We start from the raw sequence: 16987 nt of genomic DNA on the forward strand, positions 1-16987 counted from the left end.
GTGATGGTGGTATTGGTGATGTTGATGGTGGTATTGGTGGTGGTGATGGTGGTAATAGTGGTGGTAGTGGTGCTGATGGTGATATTGGTGGTAGTGGTGGCCGTGATGGTAGTATTGGCAGTGGTGGTGGTGATGGTGGTATTGGTGGTGGTGATGGTGGTTATGGTAGTGGTGGTGGTGATGGTGGTATTGGTGGTGGTGATGGCCATGTTATTCTTCAGGTCAGCATGCGTCACTCACACTTCACTCTCCGCCTATATATGTCTTTCTATCTCTGTATGTTTGAAGTGATCAAGGTCCCAGGACCGAAACGCTTTCTAATAAATATGCCATAGTGTTTGCTTACGTGCCTTTCTAAACCAACTTGTCCATATTGAACTTCATCTGCCATTTTTCAGAACAATACATTAATTTTTCTAAATCCTCCTGGAGTTCACTGATGTCCTCCTCAGAATGAATCACACGGCCTATTTTTATATCGTCAGCAAATTTGCTCATGTTACTTGTAATTCCTTCATCAAGGTCATTAATGTAAATTCTGAACAAGAGAGGGTATAAAACTGATCCTTGTGGAACGCCACTAGTGACTAATACCCATTCAGATTTGACCCCATTAATGGAAACTCTCTGCTGTCTATTAGTAAGCCATGCATCTATCCATGCTAGAACTTTACCTCCTATACCATGAGCTGCCACTTTTCTTAAGAGTCTCTTGTGAGGTACTCTGTCGAAGGCTTTACTAAAATAAAAATAAACAATATCATATTCCTTATCACTGTCAACTGCCTCAAATGTTCTATTGAAGAACGTCAGTAAATTTGTCAGGCAGGAACGACCTCTCGTGAACCCATGCTGAGATTCATTAATCAAATTATGCTCTTCAAGGTGACTTCTAATAATATCAGCTATAATTGATTCTAATAATTTACCTACTATAGACGTCAGGCTTATTGGACGGTAATTTGAAGGAGTGGACTTATCCCCTGATTAGAATATACGAACTACATTAGCTATCTTCCACATCTCTGGCACAACACCAGTTAAGATGAACGCATTAAACACGTTCGTTAATGGCTAAGTTCCGTCTTGCATTCTTTAAGTTCCCTGAAAAACAGCTCGTCGGGTCCCGGGGATTTATTTTGTATCAGTTTATCTACCTGTTTAATGACCATGTCTTTCTTAACAGTAATATTAGTTAATTTGAATTCTTCAGGAACTGAATAATTGTTAATTTCTGGAATCTCATTTACGTCTTGTGTAAAGACTGACAAAAAATAATCATTAAATAGAGAAAACATTTACAGTTCGTTATCCGTCAGCTGTCTATTCCCAATGTTTAGAGGTTCTACGTTTTCCCCTCACCTTTGTCCTATACACTTGAAAGAACCCTTTTGGATTAGTCTTTGATTCATTAGTTTCATAGACGCGTTTAGCTTTTCTAATCCCCAACTTTACTTCTCTTTTAAATTGAACATATCGGTCAATAAGGTTAACCTCTCCTAATCGTGAATACTTTATTATCGTCCTGTTCTACATAATTTATTATTTCTGCAATTTCACTAGTATCTTCCCGTGTAAAAACTGAAAGGAAATACGAGTTAAAAATTTCGCACATTTCCTTATCACTGTCAGTGATCTGACCTGAGTTACTTTTGAGTGGGCCAATCTTGTGCCTAATCTTACCTCTATATACCTGAAAGGAACCTTTTGGGTTAGTCTTCGAATCCCTTGCCAGTTTAGTCTCATAATCTCTTTCAGCTTTTCTTATTCTCTTTTTTTATTTCTCATTATAACTGAATATATTAATTTCTTAACTGCCCATCCCCTAATTTTGATAACCTATGTATGCCTGTCTTTTGACCAATGAGATGTTTTAATTTATTGTTTATCCATTTGGGATTATTTTTGGTTGATCTAATTTCCGAAGGAATATAAATTGTCTGGGCAGAAGAACTATGCTCTGAAAAACGTCATGTTGGCAACCAACACCACCTACCTGATCCATAGTCAGGTCATTCCAATTTAGGTAAGTCTGCCATGGTTGATTCACGAGTGTACCGCATCGCTTCACAACTTTGCTGAGTATCCTTGTCATTAGTTGGTTGATCCAAGGTACTAACATAACGAGGGGATCTCCCTACTGATTATACCCTCACCAACTGGTTCACTAGTTGGGAGGAATACCTATATGCATGTGTGACATACACCGAGTAATATGTAACATACTCTTAGCATGCCTCATGGTGGTAGTGATGGTGGTGGCCATGGTTGTGGTGATGGCAACGGTGATGGTGGTGGCAGTGGTGGTGGTGTTCATGGTGGTGGTGGGGTGGTAGTGAGGGTGGTGGTGATTGTGATGGAGGTGGTAGTAATAGCAGTGGTGGTAGTAGTACCAGTAGAAGTGGTGGTAATGGCAGTAGTAGTAGTAGTAGTACCAATCTTAGTAGTGGGGGTAGTAGTGTTAATGGTGGTGGAAGTAGTGGTAGTGGTGGTACTAGTAGTGGTGGAAGTAGTGGTAATAGTGGTACTGGTAGTGGTGGTGGTGGTGGTGGTGGTAGTGGTAGTTGTCTTAGTAATGATGGTGGTAGAGGTAGTGGTAGTAATGGTGGTTATGTAATAACCTAGGCCACGTCAACAAATGAAAATAATAATAAAATTGAAAAATAAAAATATAAATTATATACAAAATTTCACTCTCCTAATGCAAGTTAACACAGCATTGCAGGAAAAAAACATTTGCTACTCTAATTTAGCCACAACTCCAAACCAAAAATTATTAAAATTACCTCTCATATATCCTAACACGTGTGAAAATACTAACTTCATAATTTTCTCGCTGAAATTTTTTTTGAGAAATAACCGGAACGTAAATAATTCCCAACAGAACACTATTCGTTGCTTATAATTACAAACGTCGCTTCACTCGCACAACTTACAAATAGTAAATATACCATCATAAGGAACACAGGTAGGCAGCAACCTAGCACTGATGTTCCCAACACATGCAACACAACCCCTGACCACTCTTACACTACTGACGTCCTACAGAAATAGCCTTGTAAGGTGCTGCTGTGGCACGATAATAATATGTAAGGAGACTAAGTAATTGGTACCTGGGTGTTAGTCGACTGGCGTGAGTCGCATCCTGGGACAGAACTGACCTAATTTGCAGGAAATGCTCAGCATAACAAGCGGCTTTCTATATAGTAGTATGTCACTGATGTCAGCTGTGGTCTGTATACCTTGTATATGTACTGGTAGAAATAAAGATGTTACATTATTATTATTCATCTGCACTCTTCTAGCCAGCGAGTAGAGATCCATAGATGAAAAAAATAATTTATGACATATGATGTTTCACTCTCAAACACTCAATAATAATAACAATAATAATCTTCATTTCTACAAGTAAGTGGTACAGATTATACAGACACACACACATAGGATACACTGTGATTAATTTTCTCTCAAAACTTTGATAATCTATTCCTATCTTCAGTTTAATATCTTCCTCTGGACTAATTATCTATGTTTCCGCTAATGGCCTTCTTGGAGTAGTGATTAATTATATCAGTTCTACATTTTTGAGTTTCTTCTAGAAACGACTTTGAATAATAAAATTAATAGAAAATTAGCAGCTAAATTATATACTTACTGCAAATAATAACAGTGGCAATACTGAGTATACGTATATACAGAGAGAACATTTACACTGTCTCTTAAACTGTCTCTCTTAGCTTATACAGGTGGGCCCATCTTCCATATTATATAGCAGGTTAGGTTCTGGGCTACTGTAGGGGCCCCGCTTATACAGCAGGTTAGGTTCCGGACAACTGTAGGGACCCCACTTATACAGCAGGTTAGGTTCTGGGCTTGTGGCATGCAAAGAGTACATAACCTTTATTCGGTTAGTACCCTTAGTATTCGGTTTGGCACATGTACACATGCGCCAAACCGGGTACTAAGGGTCAGATGATGGGGCCCCATCGTCCGATCAATACCTAGGTTCAGCCAATGAGAAGGTGGGTCTGGCAATTTTGGAGGTGGCATGGTCACCACTCACCTGTCCACCCTTGTCATTTCCATTCTAGAGTTGGTTGAGCACGGTTGTCCATTCTGTCTCCAGGCTGTGTCTTGGCCTTTGATTAACCATGGTGTACACATACATTTCCAACTGTATATAGTGTACATACTTGTAAATACTTACTATTGCACTTGGTGAAGGAAAATATAATTCAAAGTCATTCAGCTGTGTTTGTTCTGCTCCTTGCTACCCTTTATACTCAGAATAAAAGGCCTTATTGTGCCTGGGTTGTAACAGGGCTACTGTAGGGGTCCAGCTTATACAGCAGGTTAGGTTCTGGGCTACTGTAGGGGCCCTGCTTATACAGCAGGTTAGGTTCCGGGCTACTGTAGGGGCCCCACTTATACAGCAGGTTAGGTTTTGGGCTACTGCTGCGAAAATTACTAGATATGTAAATGTGATAGCGACCATATTCACGATCGTTCACACAATTTCGCGATGTAAACAGAAGCTGAACTCGCAAAATAAACATAGCTGTAAAATACAGAATAGATCATGCAACAATAATCTTGCTTAACCTAGGTTAAAGCAGCAACATATATTCAAATGCATGACAGTGACTCCATAATCTGTATCAACAATGGAGGATATGAAGCCACACAAACTCAAGCCTATTTGAAAGTAGAAGAGATATCTATTCCAACAATATAGATGATAAGACACAAAATAAGTCTTTACCCTGGGACCTTGGACACTCCAAATGACACAAATTAATGAGAAAACTCAGTATATATAAAGTGAAGAAAGCATATCATTGGTAAATATCAGGTGAAGTCGTCAGATCACTTAAATGCTGTGCAACGTGGCAGCAAAGAATCAGCGTGGAGTATTAATTAAGGATGCTTCAGTACAGTGACGCTTATGTTGGAGTCTCTGTAGATTAATTCTGCCTCGTTCCGGTAAAAGAGATATCTTTCTTGAGACCAGTACAAGATACAAACTGCTCTTGTGTCGTCCCAGCTGTAAGCATTTGTGAGTTCTCGGACCCATTTGGAATGATTCCAGACAGTACATCTTACGACAACCTTAGTGCATGGTATAGTCAACACCACCCACCAGTACACAAAAGTAACCACTATCCACCAGTACACAAAAGTAACCACTATCCACCAAAGCGCAACAGTTATTATCCACCAGAGAACAACAGTAGCCACCATCCATAACAGTAGCCACCATCCACCAGTACACAGCAGTAACTATCATTCATCAGATCACAACAGTAACCAACATCTACCAGTACACAACAGTAACCACTATCCTCAGAGCACAACAGTAACCACCATCCATCAGAGCACAATAGTAACCACCATTCATCAGAGCACAATGGTAACCACCATTCATCAGACGATAGCAGTAACCACCATCTCTCAGACAACAACAGTAACCACCATCCAACAATACACAACAATAACCACAGTCCATTAGACCACAACAGTAATCACCATCCATGATAACACAGCACTAACCACTGACCAATAATAATTTTTGATGATAGCTAAAATATTTCTTACGAATTGACCTAAGTTGTGAAAGTTCACAAATATATACACAATAAATAAATATGTACACAAGAGAAAAAAGAGAATGAAAGATCGCCTTTGAGCTTGTAGCAAGGAACGGATGATAGCCTTACTGAGTGGCCCTGTCATTATCACCAGCACCACCAGCCTGAGTGGCCCTGTCATTATCACCAGCACCACCAGCCTGAGTGGCCCTGTCAGTATCACCACCACCACCACCAGTGGCCCCATCCACCACCACCACCAGCCTGAGTGGCCCTGTCACTATAACCACCACCAGCAGCCTGAGTGGCCCTGTCATTATCACCACCACCACCAGCCGGAGTGGCCCTGTCACTATCACCACCACCACCATCCTGAGTGGCTCTGTCACTATCACCACCACCACCACCACCACCACCACCAGCATGAGTGGCCCTGTCACTATAACCACCACCAGCAGCCTGAGTGGCCCTGTCACTATCTCCACCACCACCACCACCACCCTGAGTGGCCCTGTCACTATCACCACCACCAGCAGCAGCCTGAGTGGCCCTGTCACTACTATCACCACCACCACCACCCTGAGTGGCCCTGTCACTATCACCACCACCACCACCCTGAGTGGTCCTGTCACTATCACCACCACCACCGGCCTGAGTAGCCCTGTCACTACTATCACCACCACCACCACCCTGAGTGGCCCTGTCACTATCACCACCACCACCACCCTGAGTGGTCCTGTCACTATCACCACCACCACCGGCCTGAGTAGCCCTGTCACTACTATCACCACCACCACCACCCTGAGTGGCCCTGTCACTATCACCACCACCCTGAGTGGCCCTGTCACTATCACCACCACCACCAGCCTGAGTGGCCCTGTCACTACTATCACCACCACCACCAGCCTGAGTAGCCCTGTCACTACTATCACCACCACCACCACCCTGAGTGGCCCTGTCACTATCACCACCACCCTGAGTGGCCCTGTCACTATCACCACCACCACCAGCCTGAGTGGCCCTGTCACTATCACCACCACCACCACCATCCTGGGTGGCTCTGTCACTATCACCACCACCACTACCATCACCACCAGCATGAGTGGCCCTGTCACTATCACCACCACCAGCAGCCTGAGTGGCCCTGTCACTATCTCCACCACCACCACCACCCTGAGTGGCCCTGTCACTATCACCACCACCAGCAGCAGCCTGAGTGGCCCTGTCACTACTATCACCACCACCACCACCCTGAGTGGCCCTGTCACTATCACCACCACCACCACCCTGAGTGGTCCTGTCACTATCACCACCACCACCGGCCTGAGTAGCCCTGTCACTACTATCACCACCACCACCACCCTGAGTGGCCCTGTCACTATCACCACCACCACCAGCCTGAGTGGCCCTGTCACTACTATCACCACCACCAGCCTGAGTAGCCCTGTCACTATCACCACCACCACCACCCTGAGTGGCCCTGTCACTATCACCACCACCCTGAGTGGCCCTGTCACTATCACCACCACCACCAGCCTGAGTGGCCCTGTCACTATCACCACCACCACCAGCCTGAGTGGCCCTGTCACTACTATCACCACCACCACCACCCTGAGTGGCCCTGTCACTACTATCACCACCACCACCACCACCCTGAGCGGCCCTGTCGCTACTATCACCACCACCACCACCATCACCCTGAGTGGCCCTGTCACTACTATCACCACCACCACCACCCTGAGTGTCCCTGTCACTACTATCACCACCACCACCACCCTGAGTGGCCCTGTCACTACTATCACTACAACCACCACCCTGAGTGGTCCTGTCACTACTATCACTGCCACCACCACCCTGAGTGGCCTTGTCACTACTATCACTACCACCACAACCCTGAGTGGCCCTATCACTACTATCACTACCACCACCACCCTGAGTGGCCCTGTCACTACTATCATTACCACCACCACCCTGAGTGGCCCTGTCATTACTATCACTACCACCACCATCCGGAGTGGCCCTATCACTATCACTACCACCACCACCCTGAGTGGCCCTGTCACTACTATCATTACCACCACCACCCTAAGTGGCCCTGTCACTACTATCACTACCATCACCACCCTGAGTGGCCCTGTCACTACTATCACTACCACCACCACCCTGAGTGGTCCTGTCACTACTATCACTGCCACCACCACCCTGAGTGGCCTTGTCACTACTATCACTATCACCACCACCCTGAGTGGCCCTGTCACTACTATCATTACCACCACCACCCTGAGTGGCCCTGTCACTACTATCACTACCACCACCATCCGGAGTGGCCCTATCACTATCACTACCACCACCACCCTGAGTGGCCCTGTCACTACTATCACTATCACCACCACCCTGAGTGGCCCTGTCACTACTATAACTACCACCACCACCATGAGTGGCCCTGTCACTACTATCACTACCACCACCACCCTGAGTGGCCCTGTCACTACTATAACTACCACCACCACCATGAGTGGCCCTGTCACTTCTATCACCACCACCACCACCCTGAGTGGCCCTGTCACTACTATCACCACCACCATCACTCTGAGTGGCCCTGTCATTGCTAACACTACCACCACCACCACCACCACCACCACCACCCTCAGTGGCCCTGTCACTACTACCACCACCACCACCACCACCGCCTGAGTGGCCCTGTCACTACTGTCACCACCACCACCACCACCTTGAGTGGCCCTGTCACTATCACCACCACTATCACCCTGAGTTGCCCTGTCACTACTAACGCTACCACCACCACCACCACCCTCAGTGGCCCTGTAATTACTACCACCACCACCATCACCACCTGAATGGCCCTGTGACTACTATCACCACCACCATCACCCTGAGTGGCCCTGTCACTAGTATCACCACCACCACCACCACCACCACAACTATCACCTCCACCACCATCAACACCATCACCACCTCCACCAACACGTCTACCACCACCACTTCCACCACCACCACCACCACCACCATCACCACCTCCACCACCACCGTCACTACATCCACGAACACGTCCACCACCACCACCACCACTACCACCACCACCACCACCACCACCACCACCACCACCACCATCATCACTACCTCCACCACCACCGTCACTACCTCCACGAACACGTCCACCACTACCACTTCCACCACCACCACCACCACCATCACCACCATCACCACCTCCACCACCACCGTCACTACCTCCACCACCACCGTCACCGCCTCCACCTTCACCACCATCATCACCACCTCCATGTTACAAAAAACGCGATATCTAATAATGATAGAGATCTCCAGTGAATACCAGAAAGGACTGCCCTTCTAGCATCCAGCCTGTTACTGGGTTTTCGTAACAAGTAGTCAGTATCCTTGTCCAATTATCATTAGAATTCTGTAAGATTCCATAGTGCTTCAGGATTACAACTGGTAGGCTACTAACTAAAGAAATAAAGATTTAATAAGTTTATTAATAATTAAGTTGTCTAGGCGTATATTATCAAAGTAAATTATAGTAATCAATTGAATATAATATAGGATACAAGTTGCTACACTTCTCTCGTGTACAGTAGTATTGTGCTGAAAGTACATATCACATCTTTATGGCTTTTAAGTACCGTCTGGTACATTGTTAACATTTATTAACATAATACAAATATATACAAGTAAATTTGTGTGTATGTGTGTAAGTGCTCTAAGTAGTTCGCTATGTCTCAAGACTCGTCTAGACTTAACCAGTGACTGACTAATAGTCCTCACATAAACTAACTTCTTGACCAACCTGACAATCAGAACAGCTTGCATGAACAATAAAGCAACTGTTAAGCCGAACAGCAATATAACAAGCAACATCGACACAGAATCAGGAACAAGGAGATAATATAACGACACTAAGTAGGGACCATCTGCAGATCCTCCACAAAAGTCACAAAACTCCCATACTACTGAATCTAAGTTCAGCATTAGAAAATCCCCGACTGTGACAGTACACAGATACCAGTACAAATTAGGTCAGAAGCTACAGCTCAGGACCTGAGTTTCTCAGATTGTCTATAAGACACACAACCTCAATACAACGTCGAAAATTACTAAGTCTAGGCAATGCTCTGTGAACAGAGTTACACAGAACCAACAACAAGAGAGCAACAGAGATGATCATTCAACAAGGGCCCACAAGGGAGAGCTGGTGTGGGACGTCTTGTCAGGAGAACATCAGACAATAGGCCGAGCAGGCCAGATAGACTACTCCAGGTGAGGTGTGATCACCCCCCTGATCACGTAACTCTCCGTGGACTGCTGCTGCCCAGCAACACAGAGAAGCTACAGCATAACGAGCGGAGAGAAAACACAGTAGTTAGACAATTTGTCAGCTACTTAACACTCGAACTATGAGCACTGAATAATATATAAATGTTACATCCTACCTAATAATATAACTAAGTCAAATAATAATATAAAGCAATATATTTACGAATTAGCTATTGGGAGATTCTGAAGAGAAGCTGCAGAGATTGGTGGATGAATTTGGTAGTGTGTGCAAAAGAAGAAAATTAAAGGTGAATACAGGAAAGAGTAAGGTTATGAGGATAACAAAAAGATTAGGTGATGAAAGATTGGATATCAGATTGGAGGGAGAGAGTATGGAGGAGGTGAATGTATTCAGATATTTGGGAGTGGACGTGTCAGCGGATGGGTCTATGAAAGATGAGGTGAATCATAGAATTGATGAGGGAAAAAGAGTGAGTGGTGCACTTAGGAGTCTGTGGAGACAAAGAACTTTGTCCTTGGAGGCAAAGAGGGGAATGTATGAGAGTATAGTTTTACCAACGCTCTTATATGGGTGTGAAGCGTGGGTGATGAATGTTGCAGCGAGGAGAAGGCTGGAGGCAGTGGAGATGTCATGTCTGAGGGCAATGTGTGGTGTGAATATAATGCAGAGAATTCGTAGTTTGGAAGTTAGGAGGAGGTGCGGGATTACCAAAACTGTTGTCCAGAGGGCTGAGGAAGGGTTGTTGAGGTGGTTCGGACATGTAGAGAGAATGGAGCGAAACAGAATGACTTCAAGAGTGTATCAGTCTGTAGTGGAAGGAAGGCGGGGTAGGGGTCGGCCTAGGAAGGGTTGGAGGGAGGGGGTAAAGGAGGTTTTGTGTGCGAGGGGCTTGGACTTCCAGCAGGCATGCGTGAGCGTGTTTGATAGGAGTGAATGGAGACAAATGGTTTTTAATACTTGACGTGCTGTTGGAGTGTGAGCAAAGTAACATTTATGAAGGGATTCAGGGAAACCGGCATGCCGGACTTGAGTCCTGGAGATGGGAAGTACAGTGCCTGCACTCTATTATTGCAGTTTAAAAAATATAAGCAATATAAAATTATATTAACAGGTAATATACATTATATACATTGTGACCCATTCAGGGGTCGCAATACACCACCACCACCACCACCTCCACCACCACCATCACCACTTCCACCATCATAACCACCATCACCACCTCCACCATCACCATCACCACCTCCACCACCATGATTCTCTGCTCGTCTGTTGGTGTGAGCAGACATGCGCCTGTTGCCCTCTCACGGTGTTTGGAAGACTTCCTGTTTTTTTCCAATATGGCACAGGGTGTGAGGAAGAGGGTAAATACTGTGGGCATCGAGCTGGTTCCTGGGGCGATTTCGCCACAAGCTGCTCCCGTGCTGTTGCCATTAATCATCCGGGATACGTATGGTATACAGGATGCAGAATTATATGGTGTAGCACTTAATGGCGCATACAGGGTGTTTGTCAAGTTGTTGAACACCGGCGTCTGTGAGAGGCTGGTAGAGAAATACCGGGATGTGCGAGTGGACATCAATTCTATGGTGAGTGTCCACCTTCATGACGTCTCCAGCATTATACTTGTGTTAGAGTGCGAAATGTACCGTTTGAGGCAGATGAAATGGACATACACAATGTTTTCAAGGACTATGGGACCGTTCACCTGGCACAACCCGGCAAATGGGTAGAAGGTGCATATGTTGGATTCCTGGAGGGCACGTTTTCGCTAAAAATGACGATAGGGCACCCCATACTGTCATATGTTATGTTGGGGGCCTTCAGGACTCAGCTCATGGTGTCCTATGCTGGGCAATGCAGGACCTGCAGGCATTGTGGTGGTTTTGATCACATTGCTGCATATTGTGAACGACAGACTCGACTTCATGGTCCAGAATGTATTGCCGCAGTGGAATCTGGGCAAGTTGGACGTGCTCTGGAGCTACAGGAAGGACATGGGCCTGGTCGTCTGTGGAGTGAGGAGGTGGAGCGAGCAGAGGCAGTGGTGGGTGCGGACCTGACGGCCCCTGTTGCTGGGGGCCCTGTGGGACCCATTTTGCCTGATGGTGGGGGACGGCATGGTTCGGCGAAGGAAGCCATCAATGAAGTCCTAGAGACGGTGCTCACCTCTCTGTTTCCTCAGTCAGATGGGGAATGCGAGTCGGCGATGAGGGCTGGTGTGAGGAATACTGCAGACCTGTGTGGACAGCAAATTGAGACCATTGACTTGGTGGTGTCTCACGGGGTAATGTGCCCAGATGGTGGGAAGGTTGGACATGTGGTGGAGGTGGAGGTTCACCGTGAGGTATCACAGGAGGTGGAGATGGAAATGGGTGGAGTCACGTGCAAGCACAAGGCTGTGACATCGGATTTGGATGATGTCCTGACTCCGGCACAGAGGACCGGCAGGGTAGTGGTGGTGCAAGATGGTGGTGGTCCCTCGGGGACTTCAGACCCAGAGCTGGACCGGGGAGGGGTTAGGGCTGCCAGTATAGACATGCATAAAGGAGGTCTGAAAGGACATGGTGGCGTTGCGAAGAGGGTGTCAAAGCACAGGGAGAAGAAACCACCGTTGGCCTAAGGTGTACGGCAGTAAACATTAATGGTTTGTGTCAGGATGTGAAGCATGAGAGGTTTGCAAGTTTCTTGTGCCGGCATAGAGTGGATGTCGTATTTGTGCAAGAGCACAATATCAAGGTGGGGCATGTGTTGGAGGTGGATGGATATAGGGTTTTTGTGATGCAGATGGGATGCTTGAAGGGAGGGCTTGGAGTCCTACTCTGGGAGGCGAGCCCATTTGTGGTTAGTAGAAGTGAAGGGGGGTCAGGGGCGTATTATAAGAGTGGATGGATGGTGGATGGGCGAACGAGTGGTGTTAGTGTGTGTGTATGCACCCACGGAGAGTGATGCACGTCTGAAAGCGGATTTCATGAGGGTTGAGCTCGTTTATTATTTCCGTTCTTTTCCACCTGTTGCTATCGTGGGAGGGGATTGGAATTGCGTTATTCGCAGGGCAGATGTTGAGCCGCATGGGGCGGGGCATTTTTCAATTATCCTAGGTGACCTTCTGAGAGATGTGTGTCTACATGACGTATTTGAGGGTGGGGCTTGGGCAGTGGAGCACATTTTTTTTAGACGTGGATATGCGGCGAGGCTAGATCAGGTGTACATCACAAAGCAGATAAGAGTGGAGTCTTTGCGTATGGTGGAGGTGGAATATTCTGATCATAGGATGGTTGTGGTTGACCTGGGGTGGGATGGGCTGGCCAGGAGGTGTAAGAGCTATTGGAAACTAAATTTGAGGATCTTGGGTGATGAGGAGGGGCAGTGAGGATTCGAGACGTTGTGGGCAGAGCTCAGTGAGGAAAGGTGGGGTGTAGAGGATTTGCTGGGGTGGTGGGACGGGGTGGCTAAGGGATGAATACATCAGTTTTATGTGAGGAAGGGGAAACGCATAATGCAACAACCATATGGGCTCCTTCAGTACCTAGAGGGTAGGTTGAGGGATTGCTATGGAAGAGGTGGACATGGGGGAGTATATCCTGCGGAGGAGATAGAAACGTTGAAGGGAAGGATTCGTGAGCTGCAAAATGAAGTTTTAATGCGGTGCATGTGCAGGGGGGGTTGAGGAGGTGTTGTGGGGCGATCGACCATCGGCGTGTGTTTTACAGGGTCAGTAGCACGGTCAGAAAGCCACTGAGGTTGGTAGTTTAGTCGTCCACTCTGAAGTGGGAGGTTATCGTGAGAGGCAAGTGTTGCGGACGACAGAGGGGATGAGTGGTCATGCGGATGCATGGTATGAGCAGTATTTGGGGAGTAGTGGAGTGGGAGGTGAGGCTTTGCATAGCATCTGCGAGCCAGTGCCATGTTCATTGGGACGTAGTGATCGAGTAGTGCTGGGTGGGGAGATAGATGAGGGCGAGGTTTGGCGGGCATTGGTGAGTATGCGTATGGGAATGGCTCTGGGGATAGATGGATTGCCCTGTGAATTTTACCTGCAGAATTGGAAGTTAATGTGTGGGTTCCTGGTGGAGTTAATGAATATCATGAAGGAGAAGGGGGTGTTGGGGGCATTACAAGCCACAGCAGTAGTTGTTTTGGTCCCGAAGGAAGAGGTCCAGAATACCCTAAGGGATTATCGGGCGATATTTTTACTATGTGTAGATTATAAATTGTTTGCAAAAATACTGGGAAATCGCCTGAAATGCATTGTGGGGCGTGTCGTATCGAGAGGGCAATACGAGTTGCCTGGCAGGTCTATGGTCGAGGGCCACGGACGTCTTAAGAGGTTTGTGGAGAGTTTGGATTGGCAGGGAGCATATGACCGTGTGGAACGGGAGGCATTGCTGCAGATCCTTCTAAAGCAGGGATTTGGGGAGGAAGTTGCGGAATGGGTGGAAACATTGTATCGAGGGGCGTGGGTGCATGTGCAAATCAATGGTCACAAAGGGGAAGCGGTATGTATGAGGCGGGGCCTCAGGCAAGGATGTCCACTTTCTCAAATCCTGTTTGCCTGTGTTCAGGACCCATTTTACAGACTCATTGAAACAAGTATCTGTGGGGGGTGGGGACAGGGGAGGTGGGGTGTGGGCTGGGGATCATAGGTTACGTCGAGGACACAATGGTACTCGTACAGGAGGGAAAGAGTTTGAGAGGGGTGGAAGAGGTCATTCGTTCTTTTGGGGAGGCTACGGGGATGAGGGTCAATGTGGAGAAATCATGCTTATTAAGACTGGGAAATTGGAACTGGGAGATTGGGATGCTGGTGTGGAGTGGAGGGTGGTGGATAGCTTAAAGATATGTGGAATAGTATTTATGGAGGATCAAGTGCGGTCGAGAGAGGTGAACTCCGAGCGTATTGTGGACCGGGTACAGCATAGATTGGGGAGTTTGCGACCATACCATTTGACATTGTTGCAGAGGGCCATCGTGGTAAACACGTTACTATACAGTAAGGTTTGGCATGTGGCAGCAGTTTACCCCACAATGGGGCAAGGAATTACGAGAATCTTAAAGAGGGTGTTTAAGTTTATATGGGGTTCCGGGTGCGATTGGCTGAGGAGAGAGGTGGTAATGTTGCCGGAACGTCAGGGAGGGGGGGGGGGCGGGTTAGGGTTATTGGATCTGTGGCGTTGGGTAAAATGTGTTTACTTATGTAGGGTATGTACGAGTCGGGGGGTGTGGGAGGTTAAAGCTTCTGTATGAGGGAGTGAAGAGGTGGTTTGTGGGTGCAGAGTTGAGGGAAAGTGAGGAGGAGCTGCATAGAGTGAATGGGAGCCGGGTGGTGGTGCCGGTGGAGGGAATATACCCCATTTATGGATGGGGAGATATTTGGTGTCGTTTTCGTAAGTTGAAGCTCAGGCCTCGGGTGCAGGAGGTTATGTTCCGTTTCCTGCATGGCATTTTGCCATCAGGAGCAGTTCTACGGGCGAGACGAGTAGTGGAGGAGAGTGGGTGTGGGGTGTGTGGTGGAGAGGATATGGCATATCATGCGGTGTATTTTTGCAAATGTTTGGGGAATGTTTGGGATTGGATGAGTAGGATAGTGAGGCGAGTGGGAGGGGGGGGCATACCGGTGTTGAGAGCGCTCGTTTAGGATGTGGGAGGGGTGCCAGAGAGTACACAACGAGCATTGGCATATTTAATGGTAGATTTTGTGTACATGTGGGGTATGAGTGGGAATGGGGATTGGGTTGCGAGGAAACAGGTAATGGCAGCTACTTTCTATAGGACGGTTTGCAGGAATAGGGAAATATATGGATCGCGGTGGGAGGGAGCCTTCCCCGCAGGTTATCGTGGTTTAACTGTTGGGATCTTACTAGCTTTGTAGTGGAGGGGGGGTTGTCATGGCTGGGGCAAGGATTGGGAATGTCATCCGGGGTTCCAATGAGCTCGCCGTTGGGAGTGTGTGTGTGTGTGTGTGTGTGTGTGTGTGTGTGTGTGTGTGTGTGTGTGTGTGTGTGTGTGTGTGTGGAGTAAGTGCGTATGGCTTAGACGTAAACAAGGGATGGTTCAGTGTGGTTAGTAGGTGTTAGGATGTAAGTGTGATGACAGCTGGAATAAAAGTGAGATCCAGTTTGGTTGTGGGGATTTTCGGTTTATACTTTTGCGTAAGTGTCCCACGGGATGATGACCGCATTACTCTCTATGTATATATAGCCTTGCACATGCTTGGTCACTTACCATCGCACCTATATTAGAGGATGGAGGTATATATATTTTTTTTAGAGGTAATGTACGCATTTATGCTGTAAGGATGCTTGGGTGAGGTTCGTAGTGATTGTGATACTGTCGCGATGTGACAGGTTATATGCTTATGTACGGCTAGAAGATTGTGTGATTGTGTGACAGTGTCATGTGTAATGACGAGAGAAAGTGGGCGGTTGCCAAAATGGGGGGGAAGGGGGGGGGGAGGTAAGGAGTGTTGGAGAGACTGAATTTGCAACTTGACAGTGTCTCTTGTACACGCCTTTGTTTTGCACATTGACTTTTGTGCGGTGAATAGGTTGATAGAGTAGTTTTTATTTCTGTGTTCGCATTAGGTTATGGAAGCCAGTGCTGTGAATTTGATCTTGTTTAATAGCCTTTAATTTACATGATGATATATCAATGTATGTGTACAACAATATGATAATTTAGTAATTGTGGCCAGTGTATTTGGCGGAGGTGTGTGTACCTCAGGCGGATACAGATACAGGTGTCTTTGTTGTGGACGTTTCGCCATCCAGTGGCTGGCTGGATGGCGAAACGTCTACGATAGAGATGCCCGGGTGTTGCGCATGTGTCTTAATTTCATCTTGTCGGTATTATATACCATTCTTGTACTACTACTACTACTACCACCACCTCTTCCTGCCTATATATAGCCGTCCTGCTCCACTTCTGGTTAGTGTGACTTTGTCAATGGTCCAAGTCGGACCGAAAAGTCGTCGTAAGCTTCTCTCTTTTATGTGCGGGTTATTTGTGTATCGTTCCAGTCACGGTATTGTGCCTTTTTGTTATTTACAGATACTTCTGTATGACTTACTCCAAAGAAAGGTTG

This window comes from Cherax quadricarinatus, chromosome 57 (genome assembly GCF_038502225.1).
Source record: "Cherax quadricarinatus isolate ZL_2023a chromosome 57, ASM3850222v1, whole genome shotgun sequence".
NCBI lineage: Eukaryota > Metazoa > Arthropoda > Malacostraca > Decapoda > Parastacidae > Cherax > Cherax quadricarinatus.